This window comes from Euphorbia lathyris, chromosome 7 (genome assembly GCF_963576675.1).
Source record: "Euphorbia lathyris chromosome 7, ddEupLath1.1, whole genome shotgun sequence".
NCBI classification, from domain to species: Eukaryota; Viridiplantae; Streptophyta; class Magnoliopsida; order Malpighiales; family Euphorbiaceae; genus Euphorbia; species Euphorbia lathyris.
This window is the reverse complement of record NC_088916.1, coordinates 60,361,801-60,373,656: the sequence shown is the minus strand read 5'-3', so window position 1 is coordinate 60,373,656 and position 11,856 is coordinate 60,361,801. Positions and strand designations below refer to the sequence as shown.

The 11,856-nt window shown below is 41.8% G+C and overlaps 1 non-coding gene across 1 annotated transcript; it reads left to right on the top strand.

Annotated features, from left to right (window-relative positions):
- The first annotated feature begins 8,493 nt into the window (after window positions 1–8,493).
- Window positions 8,494–8,600, top strand: LOC136201683 (small nucleolar RNA R71). Its single transcript, XR_010674026.1, has one exon. It is a non-coding gene; the product is annotated as a small nucleolar RNA R71 (small nucleolar RNA).
- The last annotated feature ends 3,256 nt before the right edge of the window (window positions 8,601–11,856 follow it).

Below are 11,856 nucleotides of genomic sequence, written 5' to 3'. Positions count from 1 at the left end.
AATCTTTTCTTATCTGCATAAAAACACCTATAAGGCCTTCTTTCATGTAATAAAACTCTACAAACACCCTTAATTCATTATAATTAACACCTTTAAATGTAGTCAATTTCATGCCTAACAAACACCCCCAAATTGAATCTTTGCTTGTCCTCAAGTAAACAATGGATAGAAAGCAAGTTAATCTAAAAGGACAGAGAGTTAGGAATGAAAGAATACGGAACAGGAGTTTAAATGTTACAAGGAACTGAGAGGGTGATAGAGATTGCTTTGTTCTCAGGAGATAATGATAGAATAAGTGCAAGTTATGATCTTTTGGATGAAGATAAACCAGTGCAGAATTGTGTACCTTTATCAAGAAATTCCTTAAAGCTTAATATTAAACCTCAAATTTCACACAAAAAAACAACTTGTTTGCCTGTTTGCCTTACCAAGGAATGGAATTTTTCGCTCACTCTCGTATGGCCTTTGTTTGCCATAGGGGAAAGAATGCAACTTCACTCCTCAGCTCAGCAAATACACCCTTAGGGTGTGAGTTTGCTTTTTGGTCCCATGTCAATGGATCAACAATTTTCCAAACATAGTCAAAAGGACTTGAACATGGTTGTAATGTTAGGCTTAGGCTAAGGTATGGGAGTGAATGGCTTTTTAAGTGTCAGAATTCTGTCTTTATGCAGCAGTATTTAATTATACCCAATTCTCAACATATGAGCAATTCTTGTTCTTAACTTAGACAATCTACACAGCCTGTTGCTTAACATTGGCCAGTCTATTCTTTTAAACACACAGACGTCAGTCATCCAAACATTTTATTTCAGGCTCAAGATTAACAGACTTTATTTATTTTCCCATATTCCAGTGTCATACCTCAATTGTCAGCATTTTTATTTACATAACTCATATTTTTGTATTTTTCTCTTTGTTTTAAAGCATGAGACAGAATCAAGGTATTATGGGATAATAGTGAAAGGAATGGGCTTCTTCGTGTGATGTGTATTTAAGAAAGAACAGGATAAGGCTCAAGTTGGTTATCCTAATAATGTGAGGGCAATGCACGGGTAGGCTCTTTGTGTAGTGAATTCGGAATCTAGGTGCCTTTTTCCTCCTATGGTTGGCAAAAAGAATCTCCATGTCAACAGGGCATACCCAAGCAAATTCTCCCTAACGATAGTAAGTGATGGCCCACTCTTGAAAGGAAACAATGCATTTTAACATGCATTTGCGGGCTCAAGTTCTCACTATTTTAGGGGACTATGCAATAAGGCAAAAGGTTCCTATTGTGAAAAATGATTTAAAATTTCAAAATTTGTGGAACTTCATTGTTCGGGAAAACACAAATCAAACATTAATTTAACTTCATACAATCCACTCATAACCAGCACAGTCTGTTCAGTGATTACAATAAAGCAAAACAATCGAAACACAAGAATATGTACCAAGGATTTAACATAATGAAGAATATTTACTAAGGACAATATGCATCAAACTCACAGGGGATAGCTTGTTATTCATAAAATTTAACTTATTAACAACTTGTTCGGGCTTTTTTTTATCATGTTCATGCATACAGATATTGTAATTTGTAATCCCTCCCCACCCCCAAATTAGAATGAAACATTGTCCTCAATGTTGGTATGAAGGAAAGCAAACCATAAACAATAAACAAATGCCGCATGATAAAGGACAGAGTGAGTAAGAACATAAAACGAAGGGTGATAGGTGTTACCAGATGCTTAGGATAGCGACATATTTGACGTAATCAGGCGGGAGGGGAAAGAGAGGAAACAACCTCTCTATCCGCAGTGGCAGTAGCGCCATCCCCTTTCGAGGAGGCAACGGCGTTGGCAGGTGTGTCAAGTTTAGTTCTTACCGGACTTTTGATCGAAAAACCAGAAGGGCTTTCCTTTCCATGCTCCTCAATACAAAGATTTTTCAACATGTCGATCTCTCCCTGCTGTCCAGCATACTTCTCCTCAAGAGCAAATATCATTTCTCTGTTGGCCTGGTTTTGAGCGAACAGGGCATGGAACTTGGTAAGAATGTCTTCATTGGTGAGCTTGGCACACTTCTGGTAAAAGCCCAAATCTTTGGCGTGCTCGATCTGTTCCGACTCGGAGGATACTGACACAGTGGGCTTATGCTTTCGCTTTCTACTTTCAACTCTTTTAGCTTCCACAAAATCCGGCATCCAGACCCATTTCCCGTTGACCATCCTTCCAAACAACATACTCTGAAGGCTCTTCAAGTCAATCTGGTCTGGGTGGTTCACCACCGTGATCCGATTCTTATCCTCAGGTTTGAACACCCCAATGGCTTCCGCTATACAGGTTACAATACTTCCACAGCAAATTACCGACGAGTTCTTCTTTCCAAACGCACTAATATACTCCCCAAACCAGAAACCCAGGTTCATCCTTTTTCCGTGCACCATACTCCACAGAGCGGTGAGGTCAGCATGAGGGATGGCGGCCTGATTCTCACGAGCGAATATGGTGCCTGAGACCATCTTGTGTAGATACCTGATAGCAAAATCCTCGATACCCGACGCCTTGGATGCACTTCCATCATAACTTGACTGGCCTGAGATTGATTGCCAGAAAGTCGAAGGGTTGAACTCATCAGGGGTTTCCGTAAAAGCCCCTTTGTATCCTTCCGACTCTAAGTCGTCGTCATCCGCCGCATCTAGGAGATTGTTGAATGTGTTCAAGGATGGCCGTTGAGTGTGGGTCATGAGCCGGAAACTAAATTTCCCTTCCTCATCAGGGTCCGTGATTTCGGGATTATGTTTGAACGTTGCAAGAAACTCCAAGGTGAGTTTTTTATATGTTGGTTCTTTCATTTCGAAGAAACATCCGAACTGCCCCGGCTCCATGAGTTTCCGCACTTTTTCATCAAGCTTGAGTCTTTTCAATGTATCCCAACACACAGTTCGTATCGGCCCGAACTCGAGCTGAGTGAGATCATCATAATATTTTTGTGTGGCGGCGTCCTTGAACTGGGAGAGCTTCTTTACTAATTTTTCGTCGGGAACAAATGCAACCGCGCTCGTTCCCACCATTTTGCTCTTTCCTTTTTCTTTCTTTGTGCCCTCGATTTTAACTTGCTTGCCAGATCCTCGAGTTCTCATCCTGTGCTCAAGTCTAAATAGGGTTTCCAAATGATAAAGATCACAGAACATGTGGTTAACAGTGAAAAAAAGTGTGAAAAAGAAAGCAAGTCGAACAAGGGGCCGTAATTTGGTTGGTCTCCTTAAGTAGGGAGAGGAATGAAACGGCCTATTGCCAACCCGTCTTTATGAGAGCGGTCCAATGGACGCCACATGGACAAGTGGTTGGCAAAAGGCGCGTACCTCCGAGGAGACCCTTGGGCGATGAACGGTCACTCTTCAAATTTTGAATTTACTACTCTCCTATCTGTTTGATTTTATAGAGAAAAGGAGAGCATGTGGAATAGGTACCTAGTGACAGATGATTAGATGTTTTACTTTTTCAGTCTTTTAGTTCGCCTCCCATTTTCCAAGGATAGCCCTTCAACGGAAGGGTAAATCAACTTCCTATTTGAACAAGTAAAAACGTAAAACTTGACCCTTGTGGAAAGGTGTAAGTTTTACATCTTTGCTTGCACCGGAGATACTCATTACGGACCATTGCACGACACAAAATTGATCTTAACTACCTTTAACATTATTTAACAAAATTGGAAATGTAAACTAATTTAAGTGCAATGTTACTTGTGCTACAATTGGTGTTTGTAGCGAACACCCTGTTTGTGCTTCTAATGGCATAGGGGATCTTGGAAGTGAACTGTGTCGATCTTCCTTGTGTGATCGTTCTCTAGATAGGGTTTTAGTCTTTGCTCATTCACCTTAAAAGGTTCCTGACCCTCCTTGCCAATTTCAACTGCACCATGACCAAACACCTTGTTTACCAGATAAGGTCCCGTCCATCTTGATTTCAGCTTCCCAGGAAACAACCTGAGTCTCGAATTGTACAAGAGAACTCTTTGTCCATCGTGAAACGTCTTCGTTTGGATTTTTCTATCGTTCCACATCTTGGTCTTGTCTTTGTAATTCACAGCATTTTCTTACGAGAACAGCCTGAACTCTTCCATGTCACAGAGTTGAAGTCTTCGCTGGTCTCCCACAGCCTGTTGCTCAAAATTTAAGAAGGTTAATGCCCAAAAAGCCCTATGTTCCATTTCAACCGGCAAGTGACAAGACTTGCCATATAATAATCTAAACGGAGACATTCCGATTGGCGTTTTATAGGCCGTCCTATATGCCCAAAGAGCATCGTCAAGCTTGTTTGCCCAGTCTCTCCTAGAACTGCCAATAGTTTTTTCTAAAATTCTTTTGATTTCACGATTGGAAATCTCCACATGTCCACTTGTTTGTGGATGGTAAGGTGTGGCAATTCTGTGAGAGACTCCAAGCTTGCCCATCAGCTTCTCAAATTTGGCATTGCAAAAGTGGGTTCCTTGATCACTAATGATCGCTCGTGGGACACCGAATCTGGCAAACAGCCTTTTCAGAAATTTTACAACCACATGGGCGTCATTGGTGGGGCTAGCCATTGCTTCAACCCACTTGCTCACATAATCAACAGCTACTAAGATATATTTATGCCCAAAGGATGTAGGGAATGGTCCCATAAAATCTATGCCCCATATATCAAAAATTTCACAAACAACTATGTTATTGAGGGGCATGGCATTTCTAGCTGAGATATTGCCTGTTCGTTGGCACTCATTGCAAGTGTGAACGAACAGATTGTCATCTTTAAAAAGTATTGGCCAGAAAAAACCTGATTGGAGTACTTTGGCTGCAGTTCTGCTAGCGCTGTGATGCCCTCCAGCTTCTCCGTCATGACAATGGATTAGAACAACCTGTCCCTCCTCTTGAGATATACACCGGCGAATAATTTGGTCGGCGCACAACCTGAAAAGATAGGGTTCTTCCCAAAAAATAATATTTAATTTCAGCATAGAACTTCCTCCTTTGATTAGTGGACATGTTGTGAGGGTTAAGCGAACTGGCTAGATAATTAGCAATGTCGGCGAACCATGGCGCAGGCTGTGCAACATAGAGACGTTCATCTGGAAAACTCTCCAAAATCTCTAGTTGTTCCTGGCTGCTTTGGTGAGGAATTCTTGACAAATGATTAGCTGCCACATTTTCCGTTCCCTTCTTATCCTTAATTTCGAGATCGAACTCTTGAAGTAAAAGCAACCATCGTATCAATCTTGGCTTTGCATCATTCTTTGCGAAAAGATAGCGTAATGCAGCATGGTATGTGTGAACAATGACTTTTGATAGCACCAAGTAGGGGCAAAATTTGTCGAAAGCATACACAACTGCAAGGAGCTCCTTCTCGGTCGTGGTGTAATTTTGCTGGGTCTCGGTTAATGTTTTGCTTACATAATAGATAGGTCAGAATTTCTTCTCAACCCTCTGCCCAAGAACAGCTCCCACACATGTATCACTTGCATCACACATCATCTCAAAAGGCTGTTCCCAGTCGGGTCCTGCCAGTATGGGCGAGTTGATCAGCTTGCCTTTCAACAGTTCGAAAGCTTTTAGACAGCTTGCATCAAAAGAAAATTCCGCATCCTTATGAAGTAATGCTGACAAGGACAGCGCAATCTTTGAAAAATCTTTGATAAACCGGCGGTAAAACCCTGCGTGCCCCAGAAAACTTCACATCTTTTACATTGGTTGGAACATCCAGCTTCTCTATCACTTCCACCTTAGCCTTGTCCACTTCTATCCCTTTTATGAAATCTTGTGCCCGAGAACAATTCCACTCGTAACCATGAAGTGGCATTTCTCCCAATTCAAAACCAGGTGGGTCTCCTTGCATCGCACAAGCACAGCTTCGAGGTTGTTTAGATAATTTCCAAAAGAGTTTCCATAAACAGAGAAATCATCCATGAAGATTTCTACAATCCGCTCCACCATATCATGAAATATAGACATCATGCATCTTTGAAACGTGGCCGGAGCGTTGCATAGTCCGAACGGCATGCGGCTGTAGGCATAAGTCCCATATGGACATGTGAACGTCGTCTTTTCCTGATCCTCACAGTGAATTGCAATCTGTTTGTACCCCGAGTAACCGTCAAGGAAACAATAGAATGCATACCCCACTAACCGTTCTAACATCTGGTCAATGAAGGGCAAAGGAAAATGATCCTTCCTTGTTGCTTCGTTGAGCTTTCGGTAATCCACACAAACTCGCCATCCTGTTATGGTTCTTGTGGGGACCAACTCGTCTTTCTCGTTGAGTACCACGGTTGTTCCTCCCTTCTTTGGTACAACGTGAACAGGGCTGGTCCACACACTATCAGAAATGGGATAAATAATTCCGGCATCCAGCAGCTTGATCACCTCTTTTCGCACGACCTCTTTCATGTGGGGGTTCAATCTGCGCTGTGGCTGGACAAATGGCTTGTGATCCTTCTCCATCAAAATTCTGTGGACACAGACTGCCGGACTGATTCCTTTGATATCATCAATTTTCCATGCGATTGCCTCCTTGTTCCTTCGCAGTACCTCCATGAGTTGAGCTTTCTGATCAGGAGTTAACTTTGAAGATATAATAACTGGACTCCCGCTGGGTGGTTCCAGGAATGCATACTCGAGGTGTGAAGGCAAGGGTTTCAGTTCAGGTTTAGATAATGGTACAGTTGGTATCTCCGGTGGTTCTTGATGAGTGGGGACAGTAGGATCTAACGAAGGTGTGGGTAAGCTGGATTCAAGAGAACAGTTGTTCCTTCACATAAGTTCACCTCTTCTCCCAATAGAGTCTCCAGAGTGTCCTGTTCCTGCAAAGGGGATAGACTTTGGAACTCATCTAAGAAATATCATGTGTCATCACTAGTGTTAGCTCGTCTCATTGCCTCATTCATTTTAAAAATGATCTCCTCCCCATTAATTCTTAAAAACAGTTGTCCTTCTCCCACATCTATTAATGCTTTACCCGTAGCTAAAAACGGTCGACCTAGGATAATAGGAACATGCAGGTCTTCATCTATGTCCATTATGATAAAATCAACAGGCAATATGAATTTTCCTACTTTGACCAACACATCTTCCACAACTCCCCTAGGGTAACATACTGATCGATCAGCCAATTGAATAGACATTCTGGTGGGTTGTGGCTCTCCTAATCCTAGTTTAGCATATACAGAATATGGCATTAGGTTTATGCTAGCTCCTAGGTCACATAGTGCATTTTCAATATTTAAGCTTCCAATTGAACAAGGAATAGAAAAACTCCCTGGATCTTTTAGCTTTTTCGGTAGCCGCTGCTTGTTTTGGAGTATTGAAGAACAATCCCTGTTGAGTTGGATCATTGATATGTTTTCCAGCTTTTTCTTGTTTGACAAGATGTCTTTTAAGAATTTCGCGTATGTTGGCATCTGGGCAAGTGCTTCTATGAAAGGAATGTTGATATGCAACTTCCTCAAGGTGTCTAGCACCTTAGAATTTTGTTCTTCCAGTTTTTTGTTTATTAACCGCGTCGGATATGGCACAGGTGGAACATACGGCGGAGGTGGCTTGTACACCTTTCCGCGTTCCTCCTGATCCTGCTCACTGGTGGATTTTTCTCCTGCGGCTTCTTCTTGACTAGGAACAGTTTGTTCCTGCTCTCCTTCAGTTTCTTTGGATGTTCCAACACACTCAGCATTTTCATCAGTTGATAAAGTTGGTTGAGTTTGCTTACCAGATCTCAGAGTGATAGCCATGACGTCGCCCTTCGGGTTTGGCTCCGTGTTGCTTGGCATCATTCCCTTTCCTTTTGACGTAGATGTAGGTAATTGATGGACTTGTGTTTCCAGATTTTTAATTGACGCATGTGTCTGCTTCATGAACTGCATCATCATTGTCTTCATGTCTGGCTCTACATCTTCTTTTGGTGGCACATGTTGTTTATAATGCTACTGAGGTTGCCTCTGATAGTGTCCTCCTTGCTGTTGTTGATATCTTGGTTGTTCCTGATACCTCGGTTGCTCCTGCTGGTTGGTCTGGCCTGTCCATCCGAAATTCGGATGATTTCTTGTAGCTGGGTTATATGTGTTAGAGTATGGGTTAGGTGGATTCCTCTGATTATAACCTGCATAATCGCATTCTACTTGTGCTCCCTTCCCTTGCTTGACTCCGGGACAGTTGATGTAAAATGAAGTCCTCCACAAAAATCACATATATCATTGAACGGTGGTTCGTCGTGGATCGAGGATACATTTATCTTGCCGAGCTGCCTGGCAAGTTGTTCCACCTGGCTTGTCAATTTTGACACCACATCTTCATTCCCCATTCTCTTTCCTTCACTTCAGGCAGAGTGCTAGTTATAGCTCGTGCTTACTACTCTCTCAATTAGGTCATATAAGGCTTGGGGTTCAAGGTCTTCAGGGTTCCCATTTGCAATGGATTCGATTTGGATCTTATAAATGTTGGTGACTCCATTGTAAAAGTTCTGCATCTACATCCACATGGGGATGCCATGATTGGGTACCCTTCTTAATAATTCCTTGTACCTCTCCCATGCCTTGGCTAAAGATTCATCCTCTTCTTGCACGAAATGGGATACCTCGTTTCTGAGTTTAATGGCCTGTCTCGGCGGAAAGTATTTCATCAGAAATGCGCTGGCCATTTCTTCCCAAGTAGTGATCGTCCCTGGTTGCAGATTTTTCAACCAGTTCTTTGCTTTGTCTTTCAGAGAAAAAGGGAACAGCTTTAGCCTGATCACATCATCGGAAACGCCTCGGTTTGATCTGAAAGTGTTGCATAGTGTGATAAACTCCAGGATATGCCCATTTGGGTCTTCTGACTGGTATCCATTGAACTGTACTGCTGCCTGCAACATTTGTATCATCGATGCTTTCACCTCAAACATGTTGTTCCCTTCGTTGGGCAACACGATGCACGACGAGTGCCCTTTAGTAGTTGGCCTCGAATAGTCCCTGATTTCATGACAGGAGGATTGTTATTCTCTCCTTCTTCTTCTTGATTTGGTTGGACTAGTTGTTCGGGTGGTACCCTTCCAGCCATTCTTCTCTTTATTTGTCATTCTCTTTGTCTTGCACGTCGAGCTCCCGCTCTGTTTTGTCTACACGTTCTCTCTAACTCGAGATCGATAGGAAAAACAGGAGGTCCAGCTTTGCGCATAAACCGATAAAGACTCCTTCTGGCTGCACTATTTAGCAAACAGATTAAAAACACCTTGTTTCATAGAAAATTTCGTATAACATTTGTTGCTTTCAATCCCCGGCAACGGCGCCAAAAACTTGTTGTCTCCTGAATGGACTCTAGCAAGTGCACTAGATACAAGTAATAAAGTGATAAGTCAAGTATCGTATCCACAGGGATTGATGACCAAAGTTAATGAGAAATACTTTGTGAACAGGGTGCTCGTAGTGCGTGGTTCTTTTATATTGACAGATGTTGGTAGTCGTGAAAACTGGAGATTAAACAGATTACTTTACATGTTAAAAATGATTAGTTGAAGATGATAACAAAGTGAACAGGCTGTGCACAGCGGAACAGGTTGTCGTAAGCTCTACCCTAATGAATCATAAACAATGCAACTGAAGCCAAGGTTTCTGCTTTAACTCTCACTTAAGTCAACTCTCGTGTGTTCTTAAGATTCTAAGACTTACTAAAACCAGTAGCGTCCTAAAGGCTTGTTCTTTCTTGCATTAAGACTGAAGCAACATTTCAAAAGAGAAAACCATTGATAAAACCACCTAAAATTTCTGCTTTGGGGTTGGATGCTTGATAGAGAGTTCAGTGAAGATGAAAGCAGTGTCCTATCATTCATCTAACACAGGCATACATGCATACGCAATCAAATATATAACCTCAACAAACACTTCATGTATAAACATCGTTCATTCATTACTAGGATAGAGAACTTACATTACCGGCCCCTACTGGCCGAGCCCATTCAAAAGGATTACTCACTCATACAGGCGAGTGAGCAATTAGATAATTCAAAGCTCAGAAACTCCATCTATCGAGCTCTCTCTCTCCTTCCAAAAAGTCTATCTTCTTACTTCCAAAATAATCCCCCAAAGTCCGATACCTTTCCTTCCTTACTACCTCTATTTAAAGGAAAGGTCAGAGTCTAAAAAACCGTACTAGAAAAGTATCCGCACAAAATATATTACAAAACAAAGTCAAAAGTTCAAAAATCTAAAAATTGCTAAAAGTGGTTGAAGATCATTTTGACCCTTGAACACTCAAGGGTCGAGCTTTCTTGTCATCTTGTTACTTTTCGCCTGCACTTCTCCGCCTCTCTGCCAGCAGCTACTGTTGTACCTGCCTCCTGTCTAGTCGCTGTCCATCATCAGGGGTTCCAGCGTTTGACCAATGGATCAAAGAATGGCATAATCTCCTCTTGGTAGTGCGAACAGGCTGCTTCCAGTCTATTCGACTAAATCTTTTCTTATCTGCATAAAAACACCTATAAGGCCTTCTTTCATGTAATAAAACTCTACAAACACCCTTAATTCATTATAATTAACACCTTTAAATGTAGTCAATTTCATGCCTAACAGAGGTCGCAGACCCCACTGCCTTGTTAATGCAAACCGTCTGGAACCTTCAGGCTACTCAGGCCTAAAACTTAGAGATCCAAAAACAAATAATGGAGGTCCAAAAAGCGATACATGAGGACAATTAAAAGTTATGGGAAATTCTTTGCACGAAGAACCTACCAGAGCAGGGACGACAAACCAAAGACTACTCGCGACTCGATGATGGTCCAACAGTTGGCTACCACCTCTCTAATGGTCCCGCACCGAAAACAATACCTTATATGTTGCAAAATTCATAGAGACAACTCGTAAAATAAAACGAAAGTAGGAAACAACATTCTAGAGGTTTATAGAAAGAAAAAAAGTATTGTGAGGAGTCATTAGGGCCCAAATCACATCCAACAAAATACCTATGATCTAACGGATCATCGAGTCCAAATGTTTTCCAAACTAAAAGACACTGAAACTGGCCACATAGATGAGAGTTGAGGATGCCAATGAGCTTTGTGTCATATTTATGAGTATGGTCAATCTATAATCTAAGGAAGACTACATTATGTGCAAGGTTTTCCCGACGACTATGGTGAGGGTGGCATAAAAATAGTATAAGGGCCTAGAACCAGAATCAGTTGACTCTTTCAACCTCCTCAAAGACCTATTTATTGCAAGATTTGTAGAGGTCGTCCGGGAAAGGAGAAGAAGCTCTGATATGAATAATATTTTCCAGCGCCAGGCCAAACCAGTGCGAGATTACCCAACTCGATTCCACCATATGTCTTTGTAAGTAAAATCTATAAATCTGAAGGTATATCCATTGATTCCCCGACCAAAGGGACCAATTTTGAACCCCTCTAGTAAAAGTGCTACACTGATCCCCCCACCTTTGTTCGAGTAATTGATGGCGTAGGCTAGAGCTTTGTCCAATGTGGCGACATCCTAAGGCATGCGAACTATGTGGCGGAGAAAGAAAAGAACACAAGGGAACAAAATAAAGAAGAAAAAGGAATTAATTTGGCTAATTGAAAAAATTCCCACTCTACACCGGATGATGCATCCCTCCTTTACTATAGGAGACAAGATGAATCAAGAAGAAAACCCTATGAGGTTAGCCGTTTGGGTCGCACATCTAGCACAAAAGTCCATTATTTTGAAGACTACCACCCATAACAGAATCGTGACCCCTATCAAATGCCACAAACCATACCGACCATCAAAAGTTAAGTCGCCCCTAAAATCTACTCCTACCAAGGACAAGTATAATAAATTACACAAGAGAAGCAACTGCAACACTAATGAATGCAAACATTTACCTTGAGAAGTTAA